The sequence below is a fragment of the Pungitius pungitius genome, chromosome 2, assembly GCF_949316345.1.
Source record: "Pungitius pungitius chromosome 2, fPunPun2.1, whole genome shotgun sequence".
Classification (NCBI taxonomy): Eukaryota; Metazoa; Chordata; class Actinopteri; order Perciformes; family Gasterosteidae; genus Pungitius; species Pungitius pungitius.
The window spans coordinates 33976684-33991766 of record NC_084901.1 but is presented as its reverse complement, the minus strand read 5'-3'; positions in this window follow the sequence as shown (position 1 = coordinate 33991766).

Sequence of the window (15083 nt, the reverse complement as noted above, 5' to 3'; positions counted from 1 at the left end):
AATCTCCCTTTAACATATTTCAGCGGCTGCTGTCTACGTCACGGCTCATAATGACCTTGAGATTGACTCTAAATGGAAGTATGTTTCCTTGCAGACTGTGAACAGGAGTCAATTCCAGCATAAATAATACTACTGGATACACTAATTCAAGTGCTACTACTCCTCATGTTAAAAATGATTATCTGAAAAGAAGAATTTATCTCCTTTTATGCCACACAAACAAAACCAATGCGATCACAGCGATCAATTAATGCTGCAAAGGGGATCCAGATTAATTAGGATTTCTGAGACTTATTTGAGGGTATTTTAGGATTAGAAAGCTCATCTGAGCAGTGGAATGTGACACCACCCTGATTTACACACAGCTGCTTGTGTAGGGGACATTTTTAAAGATACAAATAAACAAATATGCATTTTCCTTTAAGAATCAACCAATTTGCTTGTTTTTCTTTGACAGACATCAGAAGAGGTCGAACCGACTGACAGCCGTAACTGAGGTGGAGGACACGTCAAACGGTGAGGACACCTGCTTGTAAATGCACACATAAGGAATCCCTTCACCAGCAGCACCAAATATATTATTCTCAAAGAGCAGAGAAAATAAGGCCATGTGCCTGTGAAGTCGTGCCAGGAATCCACAAAACGTATTTTGTGGAAAAAAAGGAAAAGTTTGCATGCCCCGATTTCCTCAAAACAATGTGCCGTGTTTCCTGAGTTTATTTGTGGTCAAAGTGGTGCAGGTCCAACAATTTGCTTGTTGCTATTATTCTCAAAGGTGACTTGTAGCAAAGTTGCAATAATTCATTGAAATTCTTTCATATCTTCTTCTTTTTTTTGGCCAAAGCTAAAAGCGACGACGAGAGGGTGAGAATCCGTGTGTCTATTGATGGAAAGTCATCATCGATGGAGCCTCTGTGCGATCAGACCGGTGTTGAGAGTGACAGAAGGCCCGTGTCTCACAGAGGACAAATGGACCGTCTCCGCTTGGCTCTGTCAATGAGACGCGGTGCGTTGGAGCGAGGTCGCAACCCCTCGTCTCCCTCAGTGAGCTGCCTCCACATGACTCTCTCTCTCTCTCTCTCTCTCTCTTTGGCTGTGATAATTGTTCTCCGAGCATTTGTCTGTCAACTGAGGCCTGTCCACTCGCATGTGTGGGTCACGGAGCACAACAGCTCCTCTTTGTGTGTGTGTGCGACCTCTGTAGGTGTGTGTACGTGTTCGTGTGTGACTAATGAGTGCGAGAGGAGAAAAAACAAACATACAAATCAGTGAAAAGAACAATAATGGCTGGTTGGCAGAAACAGCATCATCTTAACTAGAAGGTGTGCTTTCACCAGGATGGTAGAAGAGTGACTACTGGCAGGGATTTGAGTTTAACATTAAAACAAATCAAAATGACGTGAAATGAGTCGGATGAATGAGAGTTATTGCAACGTAGGATCAATCAAACAGGGTACGCAGGACCTGGCCACTTGACAATGCTACAATGCTAATGCTATCAGGCTGCAACAGCATCAGGTGGATCCTTCCATTATCTACTTTGCCGAGGCACCGTTGCTGCATCCTGTGTACAGTGCTGCCCAAGATGATGATGATTTGCATGGAGAAGTACAAACAGGTTTGAGTGTTGATGTTGTTTTCCCACAATGTGGAGCCAGACTGTGCACAGGGTGTGATGCAATGCTGCTGCATTCCTAATAAATAACTACACCTACAGGTTCTAATTGTGAGCATCCGATGACTGGCGCTGCAGACGTTGTTGTTACTGCTGCTGCTGTCGGGACCCAAAGTGTAATGTTTACTGGTGTTTAGTCTCTGGTATTTATGTGTACCGTTCTCACTGTAACAGCTGATTAGGCTGCGGACGCCATTGGGATAATTACTGTGGTAACGGTTTGGCCCAAAGAATCTGAACTGGGTTTTTTTGTCTGAATGTGCACGTTTCTGTGTACGTCCGTGCCTGCGTTTGGGATCACTTTGGCTATTTTTCATGAAAAATTGCATATTTTTTATCCTCCGCTACGCAACCGCCCCTCTAGAAGGGTCCCAGGTCTCGTGCAACCTCAGCAGCTCACTTAACATGCAGACCCCGGGATGTTCTTTAATCAAGCCTAGTTATAGTTCCCCGGTTTCTGCTGCTCTCAGGTCAGTTGTTAATCAGGCTCCTGGTTCAAAAGTTCAGGGGTGTTTTTTCAGAGGCGCCTCTGAACGCCTCGTACTAACAGACCTCAACACCGGTACAAATAACACGGTAAGGTCCTTGTCCATGTCAATACAACAGGCTGCTGCTATATATGAACAATGGGGAACTCTGAAACGCCCTCTATGCATTTCTGTCTTCTGTTTTCGGATTCACGTGTCTGTGTCGTTATTGGTGTGCGGCTCCATCAGGAGAAGGCACTCCGTCATGTGACGGGGCTGAATTTATAAACCTAAGAGTCCGTCACTCCTACGTAAACCACAAGGGTTCTGATCCAGTCCTACAAAAAGGAATATGGAGAGCTCATTGAGCAAAGCCTAAGAAATAATTCAATCCAGACACACACACACACACACACACACACACACATACACACACACACACGTGCTGGGTAGAGGGTGTGCTGGATGGGTCACTGAGGTTTGACAGGAGAAAAACAGTCTGGTGTAAAGTTGAAGATACACATTTCATCTTCCTGTCTACAAACTCACAGCCTCAGGAGGCCTCGTGTTTATACATGAACTTTACTGTCTGAGACTTCTTTTTACTAAAGAGAAGTAAAGGACTGCAGGATTAATTATAAGCTGCCACTGAAGCTTTCCACTTTTTATTGGGTCTGATCAGAATGTGGTTGTGTGTATTTTTGTGTGCAGTAGAGCTTGACTGGATGTCTGAAGCCAACACAATAGAATGACATCTCCTTAAAAAATGGTATAATGCACCTTAAACAGGGGTCCCCTCACTCTCCAAGTGACTCTGAGACAGCTCGGAGGATTCAATAGTTTAACTAAAGATATTGAAATATAGAGTTTGTAACTATAAATAAAATCTGTAACTTACAATCTTACAGAAGTTAAATTACGTTCAGATGTATATTTCGATTGTTCTTCTCGTATTGATCTTATCACATCTTGGGGCAAATAAATTGATCAATCTGACAAGAAAAAGTATCCCTTCATCAGCTGTTCTTAAGTGCACTCTGTGGGGCGCGATGCTTGATGCTAGAACGGAGGGTCCGGAGGGGCGCGTTGCACTTTCCTCCTGATCTGAACTATTTGACCATGTGACCATCAACCATCCACGAAGAGCCATCTCAACAACTTTATCTTAATAGCTTATTTTCCAAAATGGTCGACTCCCTCTGTCTTACAAAGTTGGGGCCTATTGAACTGACTGTTCACGGTTAATCAAATCATTTGTCAAAACACAAACAGTTGAGTTGTAAGTTGTGTTACTTTTGGCAGAGATGGTGACTGGCACCTGTGTATCTGTGATAAACTGGTCAATAATACCTGCCCCTATCAGCTGACTCGTGGGTAAATTAAATCCCAGTTTGGCATCTTATTCTGTCCATCATGCCTGTTGGAACAACACAACATTGAGCTTTTGACAAGGCTCATCCTGTGCTTCAGCCCAATGGTTAACAAGCCGTGAGCATCCAACCCAGAGGGCACTGGTTTCATGACTGATGAGACGTGCATGGTATGCTGGCAGAAGATGCTGCCAGGTGAGGACCTCACATCGCCCTGCGGGTGCTGCCAATCACTCCGATTCTGTGTTGGTTCACTTTAGCACAACCAAGCCCACCTGTGGAGATCCAGCATTTAAAGAGGCGAGTGTGCAAGATCCACAAAGGGCTCGGTCCACACCGATCTGTACCAAATATCCTGATAGAGATTGAAATATGATTAAGATCCGGCTGCACTATTATCAGTATTATACAGAAGTGGTTGTCTACTACTTGTAGGATTCGATTGGTTGTGTAGCATTGATTCTCATTCTTGTCAAACACATCCAAGCGTTAAAGTCCATCTAATGACATATTCTGCCGTTAGTCCATGTTTTACTGTTGTTGAAGCCTTTTATTACGCCCTAATCTGTTATCAAATATCTACCATGTGGAATATTCACTATGTTCACTTATCTGAATCGCTTCTTGAGGCGTCACGAGCTTTCAGCAGTTTCGCTGTGGTTGATTACAACGTGTGTGAAAGTGAGGCCGCCTGCCACTTCCAGGTATGTTTCTCCCCAGGTTTGCACCTGAAAGATTACCTCGGAAATGCTTTCAAACACAATTTTCCCAATGGGAACACATTCATTTAACGTAATATGCAAATGACATGACTTTCCCATGTGCTCGTGCTCTAGATGGAGCAGTTGTGTTATAAATCTGTTCCTTTTCACATCCACTGTCTTTACCATATCATGTCTTCGTCTGCCACCAGTGGACCTGAACATGTTGGATTGTCACATGCAGCAAACCCTGGACCCTTATGTTTGAACACGGCCCCAGTGGAATTGAATTGAACCTCCTCGGGTACTGGGTACATTGCACTGGTCAGTTTTAGCAGCAATGGCCACCTGGGCTAAAGGGAAGGGGAATATCAGTGTGTTAAAAACAACTGTCAAGGAGGGATTGACAACAAATCTGCTGTGAGAGGAACTGTTGTGAGAGACGGAGGAGCTGAGGTGAGAAGAGATAATGATGTTGCTGGAGTGTGAGCCCCGGAGAATTCTGGGAAAAGTGCCTTTGTGTGCTGTGGCAGAGATCACATGACCTGCTCTTTTGTCGGAAGCAAGTGATGGACTTTGACTGCAGAAACGTGCGCGTCGCTGAATGACTTCATCTCCCATTGGTTTTTGCGTGTTTTTGTTGCGCCCATGTGTGAGTGTCACACAGCTGTTTGTGTGTCTGAAATCGGTCACAGATGGACACTTGTATGCGTCCATCGGTATTAACTCTGTTTTACTGACTTCCTCTGCAACTGATACCAGACCTGTTAACTTTGCTCTGGAGTCTCTTGTGTCAGATGTTCAGCTGGTAACAAGCAGCGCCGGGTGTCCGTGTTTTGCTCTCTTTTGAATGCTATTGAACCTGGAACATACCTTTCAGTTTGTCGTCATTGCAGATGGTAGAAGATGGCACACCTGCACATTTTGCCCAGCAGGTGTGATGGAAAGCAACAGTTTCCAAGAAAAAAAACAAAAAAACCCACATGACCTCACAGCGTCACCCTGCAGGCAGGCAGCAGAGAGGTGGTAAATGTGTGTTGTGTAAGCAGCGTGAGCCTTTGAACGGCCTGCTGTTACGAAACCAGCGCCCCGCCGTCTCTCCAACGCGCGCCTGGTGACAGCGTCTGTTGCCAGAAAGCCGTCCATCGCCTTGACCCCTTACCTGCCTCTTCGCTCCCCAGTTGCTGCTCGGCTCCCGAGGCCTCGAGCAGGAATTGAACGTTCTCACGTCTCTGTTCCTCTGACCTCTAAAACAAAAAGTCAAAAGAGAGACGCCACCGAGTTCAGAGTCGAGGTGTCCTGCTCCTTGTGGAAGGAGAACAAATATCTGCCAGGGCTGAATGACGTGTTCAACCTCTGCTCATCCTCGGGATGTACCGCACACAAGGGAGAGGCTTTGTGAAACAAATAGCACGACTGAGAGGGCCGGGGGGGGGGGGGGGGGGGGAGGGGGGGGGTGACTTTGGGTGAGGGTTGGTGTGACATGAGGGAGGCGGAGAACAGAGCTCTGTCAGCCTGCTCCTCCTGGTCTAATGAGCGGTGACACGTGATAGCGGTGTGTTCAGGCTCTGCGGCACAGAACCAATGATCACAAACACTGGACTAGTTTCATTATCATCGTCTCTGAATCTTTGCCCAGGTCACAATCTTTGATCTATATTTTAGACGCTCGGAGTCCGTGTCCAGAATAGATAAAGGTATCACAGGCTTGGCGAGCCGTGGCCCTGAGGGTTTTGCAGGGGACCTTTAGCTGAGCTGAGTCTGCTTTACACCTGTAATATAAATGAAGTGCAGGCGGGGGGGAGGGATGGAGACCTGAACCCCCTCCATGAAGCAAATGATGCAGCCTCACTTTCCTCTATCTCATGATTTATAACCCCTGGATGCAGGAGGTAGAGGTATCGCTCCTAACCTCCAGTGACCTTTGAAAGAGCAAATAGTCCGTTTACATGGCCAAGTGGGACCAGGGAGTTCAGGCCGAGCCACCACCCGTCTGCACGTCTGAGGCGCCACTAGAGACGGACGTTTTACAGAGCCCTCGCAAATATTGAAATAATGTGATGAGGAGGATCCTCATGGATTAAGTTTAAACATTCACTCTGTCTTCCTCATTCTGTGTTGACAAAGACGGAGTTGAGTTTGTGCTGAACATCTGGCCCCATCCTGGCTGTTGTTGGTTTTCATTCCAGACCGAGTGTGAATCCTTCAACAACACGAGCAGAGCACTTGATGTGGTCATAGGACACAAACCAGAAGGGATTGTTGTTGTTGTTGTGAAAGCTCAGAAGAACATTGATGCTGGACACACAGACTGCTGCTGGCTTAGTGGAAGGAAGTTTACTCCCCAGAACACACATGTGTAGCTCTAGTAACACGGTTAAACCGTTTTTAAATTTTACAATGTATATAAATAGTGAAGGTAGGTGTGTGTGTGTGTGTGTGTGTGTGTGTGTGTTAATTCAGGGTTAGCGCCAGGCTGCAATTAGCTCAGTTTTGCATAAATACTGTAAGCGTGACCATCTCCAAACAGTAGTTGTCACTTAAAGAACTATTCATTTATTTTGAATTAACAGAAGTGCAATTCTAAAAAATATTTTAGGATTAATGAACAAATTGTATCTGCAGTTAGAGCCGTTCTACAGATGAATGTTTTATCCTTTTTGTCTGAAGCCAGTTCTTTTAGGAAATGAGACCAGTTTAATGTTAGAACTGGAAGTTACACAAACACACCATGTTGTATGTTTTCATTTAGTGAACAGAATGTACCATGTTACAGGTGAAACTCTTTTGATAGGACGTGTTTAATATTGAGCGTTACGGGTGCTGATGGGTGTATTTTAGACCAATTGCTTCATGTTCTTACTCCTCAAAATGAACTGTTGAGCTCGTGACGTCACTGTGACCCGGGGATCAAGTCGCTTTTATTACATTTCAGTTTCACCATATGCAGATGTTAATTACCCTTAGGTTTTTTTTCCAGGACCTCTAAGTAAAAGTCAAGCTCAGTGTTGGATCTTAATTGTGCTCCAGAACGGCACAACGTGTTTCCCTGTGTGCCATCAAGTGACACACAACAGCAGCAGGACTGGCCCGACAGGATATTGGCTCTTTAAAATGTATATTAAGAGTGTTTGATGGATAAAAATGGAAGAAGTGTGTCTGAGTCATGCCCCCCCCCCCCCCCCCCCCCCCCCCCCCTCCACCGCTGTGGATGTTTGCTCATCGCGGGAGAAACAATCAGCAATTCTGGAAGCTTCCACAGGCCCCATTAAAAAATCATGAATCAATTTGAGCTTGTTCAAAATTTCAAACAGAGTTTTCATTAAAGATTCACTGGGAGCTCTGTGTCTGTCACTCGTAAACATCGCTGCTGCTACGCATGAGGAGGGCGGCCTCACAATAAGCCCAGCGCTTATGTGCTTGATCTTTGACTTTGGTGTCAAGGGCAAAGTGGTCCACTTGGTTACATAAGGTCGGCGTACTGATGGCGAAACAGCAACTTTTCAAAACACATTCAGCCATTGCAAGAGCTTTATGTCCTTGTTCCATTTTAGTTCTTCTTTTCCATTCGCCCCAACGGCCGTCACTCAAGTTTCTGATGTGAAGAAGCAGGTGTCAGGAATCAAGTTTGCTCTGTTACATGCAATCACGTTCTTACCTGAGAACTCTCTTTTCCTCTGTCCTAACACACACACACACACACACACACACACAGACAACCTGCCTGCTTTCCCCTGGTTTCCATGGAAACCTGTGCGAAGGAACAGAGAATCCAAGGACAGGTATGTTTGCAAATGAGAGTTTGTCCAGCGAGCCGCTGTCACCAGCCCAACCAGAACTCATGCTCTGGTTCTGTGATCCGTTTGCATGTTTGCGTGCTGCCGAGTTGTGTACATCTGCAGAACATGCTGTTGTTGCGTGTTTCCTCGCGTGAGTGTGTGCGCACCACGTGTCGGGCTGCCTCACGTACAACAACAGAATAAACACAGACACACTCCAATATGGTCCCAGATTGACCAGACTGTCCCGACTTCACTTTCACCGCAAAGGATGTCCAACTGTCTATAAATAACAGACACATGGTGTTTTGGAGGAAAGTCCCCTGCAGAAGAATGTATAATGTTCTTAAAATGCGTCTTTATCATTTTGTTAGTGGGAAACGTGAACACAACGTCCCACTTTGAGCGCTCTGTGACTGTGAGTCTCTCCTCTCTCTATCTTTCAATCCCATGAAAGGTTTTCGGTCACAAATATTACTTAAATTTGTATTACATTATCAATTTGTTTGCTGTAAGCAGAGTGACTTCTTGCACTGTATGACATACAGTTACTGTTTGAGATAAAGCTTTAACCAATGCATAAACAGCTCAGATGACATTTCATCAGCTCAGCCCATGAATGTCATACATGGATCTGATCAGTGCTCTGTGTCCAAGCCGAGGAATCCAGCTGTGTGATTGTTCTGTTGCACTTAAAAAGAGCGTCACGTTTAAATCACAATTGTCTTTTTTTAGCTTTTGGTCCTGGTCCGGATGGGACGGTTCTGGGTCCGGATCCAGTCCGCGGTTCGCCAGTTAGTGACCTCTGTAGTAGTGTATATCTATCTATTGTGTTTTCGTGCTGTATATTACAAGCTGTACTGAGAGGCTTTCTGCCCCGCTATGGCTCACCACACCATATGTCACCCCTGGAGGAAAAGCTAAATTGGGCCGTTGCCAGATAAAGTGTCTTTGCTTCGCTGAGGGCTCAAAATATCACTGAGCCATAAGAACACACTCACGCTTCCTATTTACCTGTCGCTTTGTGCGCATCATCGCACATGGATCTGCATTAGCACTTCTGTTATCACTTTAAACTTGTTATATATATATATATATATGTGTGTGTTTAATGCTACATGGATGTGTTTTATGTCTCTCTTTGTGGTGTCATCGACCCTGCACGGCTGGTTTAACTTGAAGCATTCACAGGCTGCATGTTGTCTGGGTGACTGGTGGCGGAGCGGCGTTCTCACTGCCTCCAAACATCTGCATGGCAACCAACCGGTTTGTCTCCTTCCGTCTCCTTCATCTGTCATCCACTCAGTCGGAGACGGTGATTAAGGCTTTGTTGGAGGGAGAGTGTGCGCGTGTGTCCATGTTGGATAATGGTCCAGGATTCAACACAGGAACATCTATTAAGCTCATTTAAGTTCATTCAAGTATTTGAGGAAATCTTGTTGCAGCCCCATTAACATGTTTTCAACACAGAGCTCACTAAAATGTTTTTAAACTTCATTTATGATGATATGATGCTACCTGAAATTATTAGGACACCGCGCTTATCACCCGATCTGATACTATCCAGGTGCATGGGGGCCCCATTGCTTATTCATTGCGTTTCCAGATGTTGATGCCATTAAATATTATGATTCTTTCCTGTTTTGTTACGTAACAGAAGTTGGCTCGTACATTTTGGGCTCTTTGGTCCACGGGGACAGCCAGAATATTGGAAGTAATTTGAAGTTGATTCATCTGTTCTCCCCCTTGGAACATAGTGGAGCAAGATATGTTCGTTTCATTTAGTAAAATGAACCTTAAGCACCTAGTTGGCTGCCATGATGAGATTGGGTTGAATGCTCATATGCTTCCTTCCTTATCTCTGTAGGCATGTCATACTCTGGACCATCCGATATCACAGGAAGGACAGCCAGAGACACGCAGTCACAGCGCAGTGCTTCATCATTTTGTCTTTGCTAAGTCAGCAGCCAAATAGGAAAAAGAGTGCACCCGGAATGCCTTTTCCCTCACACTCCCTGTATTTACTTTAATTTGTTGTTTCTCCGTCATTCCCTTCACTTCTCCGTTTACATCTTCCCCCTCTCCTTTTCTCTCTCTTTCCATCGTTCTCTTTTTTCCGTATGTTTACCCTCATGTCTTTCACCCAAATACTGTCCGTCTCTCCGTCCCCTTCCTGCAGAGACTCTGCATGGGTCAGGTCTTGGCATGGGTGGCATGCTTCCATATGGAAGTGTTCAGGAGATGATATAGAACATATGTGACCCCAGCTCGCTGGCTGGAAACTCTGTGGAGATCACACCATGTCATTAGTGGCAGCGAGGACGGAGCACAGCGGTGCAAGGGAGGAAAAGGACAGATATAATTAGGTTAAGGAAGGAGGAAAGGGTGAAAAAGGAGGAAAAGAATACATTTTGTCCTTTTGTCAGTGCGTGTGTGTGTGTGTGTGTGTGTGTGTGTGGTAGCTTGGCAGAAAGGCCAGGTAAACTCTGAGGCTGGACCTTCACTGTTTGCTTTGAAGCTCACTCTTTTTCACTCCTTCCATCCACCAGTTCTGTCCAGATCCATGAACTCATTATTGTAAAGAAAACACGTGCCTGGTTAAATACGCTGCTTTACAACATTTACACAAACGGAAAATCCAGCTTCTTGCAAAGTGGTGAAGACACGCACTGATGTCATGCTTCCACGGAACCAAAACCAAAAGTTGATCCCTACATTTTTCACATAACTCTTCGGTGTGACTGACTGTGCTTCGGTTGCTGCTGTCACAGCCCGAGTGGAACCATCGGGTCAACCAACAGCTATTCTGGTTCAGCTTGTGAATGTCAGCCAAGCCCAAACAGTGTTATTTCAATGCATTTTTTTATGATTAGGTTTTGACTGAGAGCCATGCAGGGAGGTCCCATGTCAGCTGGCCCTGCTGTATACATACTGTATATATACATATATACTGTATATACATGTATATACATACATATATGTATATACATGTATATACATACTGTATGCTGGGTGAGTGTGTCCCATCCACACTGACTCTGACCCAATCCAACCTTTATGTGGCAAGAGTCAGGATTCAACTTTTAGTATTGTATACTGTATATATGTATAGTGATGTGATAACTACGTATACAGATGAAGGATCAAAGGAGAATACGTTTTAAAATGAGTTAAAGAAGAAAGACCTAAAGTGCAGCTTAGAGCAGAAGGCTTCTTTTAGAAGCATGAATTCCATGCAATCCTATTATTAGGCACTTAATACAAGATCATAGCCTATTTGCATCAGTAAGCTGCTACAGAGAGGTGGAACGGGAAAGTGAGATGTTTATATTGGGAGTAGGCTTTTTTGAATGGTTCAGGACTCGAGGAGTGTGAAAAGAAGTGACGAAGAGAAGGGGAAATGAATCAGGAAATGTACATTGTTCAGTAAAACCTGGTTTTAAGTAAATGACTGGATGTTAAATAGTAAAAATGGAACTCGAGACAAAAGGAAAGAAAGAGGGTCAGAAGAAGCAGAGAGTATTAGAGAGTATTTAGGGCCCTCGAGGCTGCGTCTTCCCTTTACAAATGTGTGTCTTTCCTTCTCTCATCCTCACCTCCGCCCATCTTTCCTCTCGCCAGCGGATCATTCGTAGGGAACAAACAACGCCGCTCGGGAACGCTGGACCCTCGGTTGCCGGGCAACCACACACTGACTTGATGGAGCGGAGGCAACTTCAGAGGCCTCTGTGAGAACAGTATCACGGTTGTTATTAGACCTGAGTCCCGATAACCTCCACAACGCACGCACACACACACACACACACACACACACACACACAGAGTGTAGCACCAGTATGCACACAGCACAGCACATGTGGAAACTATCGTTTAAAAGATGTATAATCTGTGCTACTGTTCTCATAAAGGAACGGCACAGGATGCATGGACCCCTCATCATGTGCAGTAGTGACAGACTGAGCTACAGTTCATAGGTCCTGTATTTTACTCTTCTGTTGTGGATGTGACACTTTTTCACCTTCCTCTCTGGGTTTTTATTAGGGGGAAGAAGGAAGGAGTTCCTCTCTGCTCCCAGCTAAAGATACATGTGTGGCTTTGATAATAACAGAGACAGTTATTAATTAAAGGTTCTCCCCTCTTTATTCTGCACATCAAGTATAGATGTGGCGGAGGGAAAGTTGTGTGTGTTTGTGTCAGGCAGTGACCAAAGTGTACACGGGTCTGTGTGTGCGTTTTATTTCTATAATGTAAAAGTATGCAGTTTACAGTAAAAGATGAAATTTAAAATACTTAATACTACGTTATTTGTCAGAACTATTTTGCTTCCTGAGGCTCAGCATTTTGTGAATTTACTGATTAGAATGAATCTCCACGTAGTAAATCTAAGGCAGCAAAGGTTTGATTTTAATTCAAAGGAAGCGCTGCTTTGGTGAATCCTGAACCAGCGCTGACTGTCACTCAAACTGTGAGCAGTGACACCGGGACACAGACCTCACGTTGGTCACAGCTTAGTTCCTCCGTGTCGCTGGGAAGGCCCTTCACGCTCCGCTCTCTCTGCTCCAACCATCAATAATGGACCTTTATGACAGTTTCTGAATCCTCGCGCTGGGTAAAGTAGAAGCTAAAGTAAATACAAGTTAATGCATTAGCTACAGATGACATGCTTCATGAGGAATCCTATAAAAGGAGAGGGAGATCTTTAGAGTTTAAGAGTAGCAATTAAAGGAATGAGGGGCTATAACTCAATTATCTGTAAGAATATAGGTGTAGGGAGAATCAATGTTGGCTATGAGAGCTTTGGGGAGGGGGGGGGGGTGAGGTCCGCCCCTCAGCGGAGATTAAAACAGGCCTCACATACCAAACGTACACATCATACATCACTATTTTTTTTTGCACTGGCACAACGTCATGCCATGAATTCAAAGTGAATTGAATGGAGTTCACATAAGAGAAGGAAAGAGAAAATAGAAAGGATGGAACCAACACCTGCAGTCCAGCTGCCGTGTTCTACACAGGTGTAGAGAAGGTAGGAAGAAGAGTGGCAGGTAAGCAGAACGCTCCACTCTCATCTCCTCGTGGCTCTGTGTCTGAGATACATGCTACATGCTGTGCACCAGTACATTCTCTCTGCTCCACTCTAACATCTCCCATCATCCTCTTAGTGGGCCTGAGGTCAATGAGCCACAATGAAATGTTCCAAAGAGAGAAGCATACCTGTGTGTGTGTGTGTGTGTTGGCTTACGTTGTGCAGGAGTTGATCTACAGTACATTATTATGTGCGCTTGTGTCACTTCGGGTCAATCGGGAGAAGCAGTTTTTGTTGTCCATAGAGGGGCACAGAATTATGATAAAGACATGGAGATTGGCTTATAATGAGCTCAAATTATTTTTCACCCTCATGGAACAACATTGAAATATGTTTTTGATAAACATATCCAGATTAGATATCGTTGACAAAATAAGATGTTAAGTCATCATTGGTTGATGTTAATACAGATTACCACTCTTTCCATTTTGAATGTTTAATGTATTCTTAACATCAGTCATAAAAGAGAAAAATATTGGCCACGGTTTGAGAAATAGATGACATCATCCACGCTTGTGTGTTCGTGGGTCAACCTCTCCTCCCTCCCATCTGTCTCTCCCTGTTGCTTCCATGTCCCTCCTCCTTCAGGCCCTTCAGCGTCATTGACAGTCTGCTGAAATGTTACCGACTAAACAAAATTACAGGTGAGCAAGAACAGCGCCAGAGACACTAAGTTCCTGAGTGGGACAAATCGGACGTGTGTCTCAGGGAGGCCTCACAGAGGCTCCTGACAGCTTCTATTACAGGGCCATGTGGGTGTCAACAGCAGTTTGCAAAAGGGGTCAATGTGTGAATGGAGGTGCAATGAGAGGGTGCTAAAAAATGGAGACCGTTTCACACGAAACACGAAGGCGGGAGACTCTCCATTTAGCACAAACCAATCTTTTGATCTTCCAAACCGCAAATCAGGCAACGAAGCTCACCAGCTGTGCTTCCAGCACTGCGACCAAATGTTCTAAATACTTTATGTTATTTCATCGTAGCGGGCATAAAACTCATCCCAGTTTGGTGGGCTGTTTATTGCCTTTTTGGGCTCCGCATGGATCCAAGCACCTGTGCCTCTAGGATGCCTGCGGCACATCGTCCGCCAGGCGACGCCTGCTTGACCACGAGGCTGCAGAGCACTGAGCTCAGAGGAGGTCCAGCGCTGTTGTGAATCTGATCACCTTCCAAAAACACTCACATGACATTAGAATGACCCTGAGATCCCAGCTTGGGCCTACCTTTGGTAACAGCCTGAGGCCGGTTTGTGCTTTTATTTGATAGGTACCACGAGTATGTGAGTACATAAATGTGGAGGCTTTACGTCTTGGGTATGTTACCACAGATTACAGTTCCAAGATAAAGAATGCTCACTGCTGGAAGAAGTATTCAGACATTTTGTCTATATGTATTTTATAAAATATCCACTGCTCAAATGCTCAAACAAAAAAATACAAGAATCTGATACCTGTGGATGCACACAAGACTGTAACAAGCAACAAGTGATTTCATTCAGATTGAATGCTATTAGCTTTGTTCCACTGGGAATAATAAGAATGCAACTCTAGGTTTGATTATATAAGAAGAACCTGCATTCTCCCTGTACTGGAGCGGCTCTCTCACCAAGTTCTGCATTTAAAACAAAAGCAAAAGAACAAAAATATTAGTACCATATTATAGTCATTATGCAGATTGTCCTATTCATCATCTAGTATATTTGTGGTTCATTCTAATGACTTTAAATGCTGCTAATGTAGTGTAAAACCAATTTGTTTTGCCTTCCACAAGAAGTTTAAAGTTTCATACAATGGAAACAAGAAAAATACAATTACCTTAAAATTGTTCTTAAGTACTTGAGTGAAAGCCCCTAATTCTACCACTTGTAAAACCTTTTGGTTGTAGCTTTAACATAAATAGTTACACAATTATAGTTTGGGAAAAAGTAAAAATCAGCATGTTGTAAAACAGGTGTTTTAGTTAAAAAAAGGCAGCGGTTCAGTGAATCGATGACTCCTCACAGCTG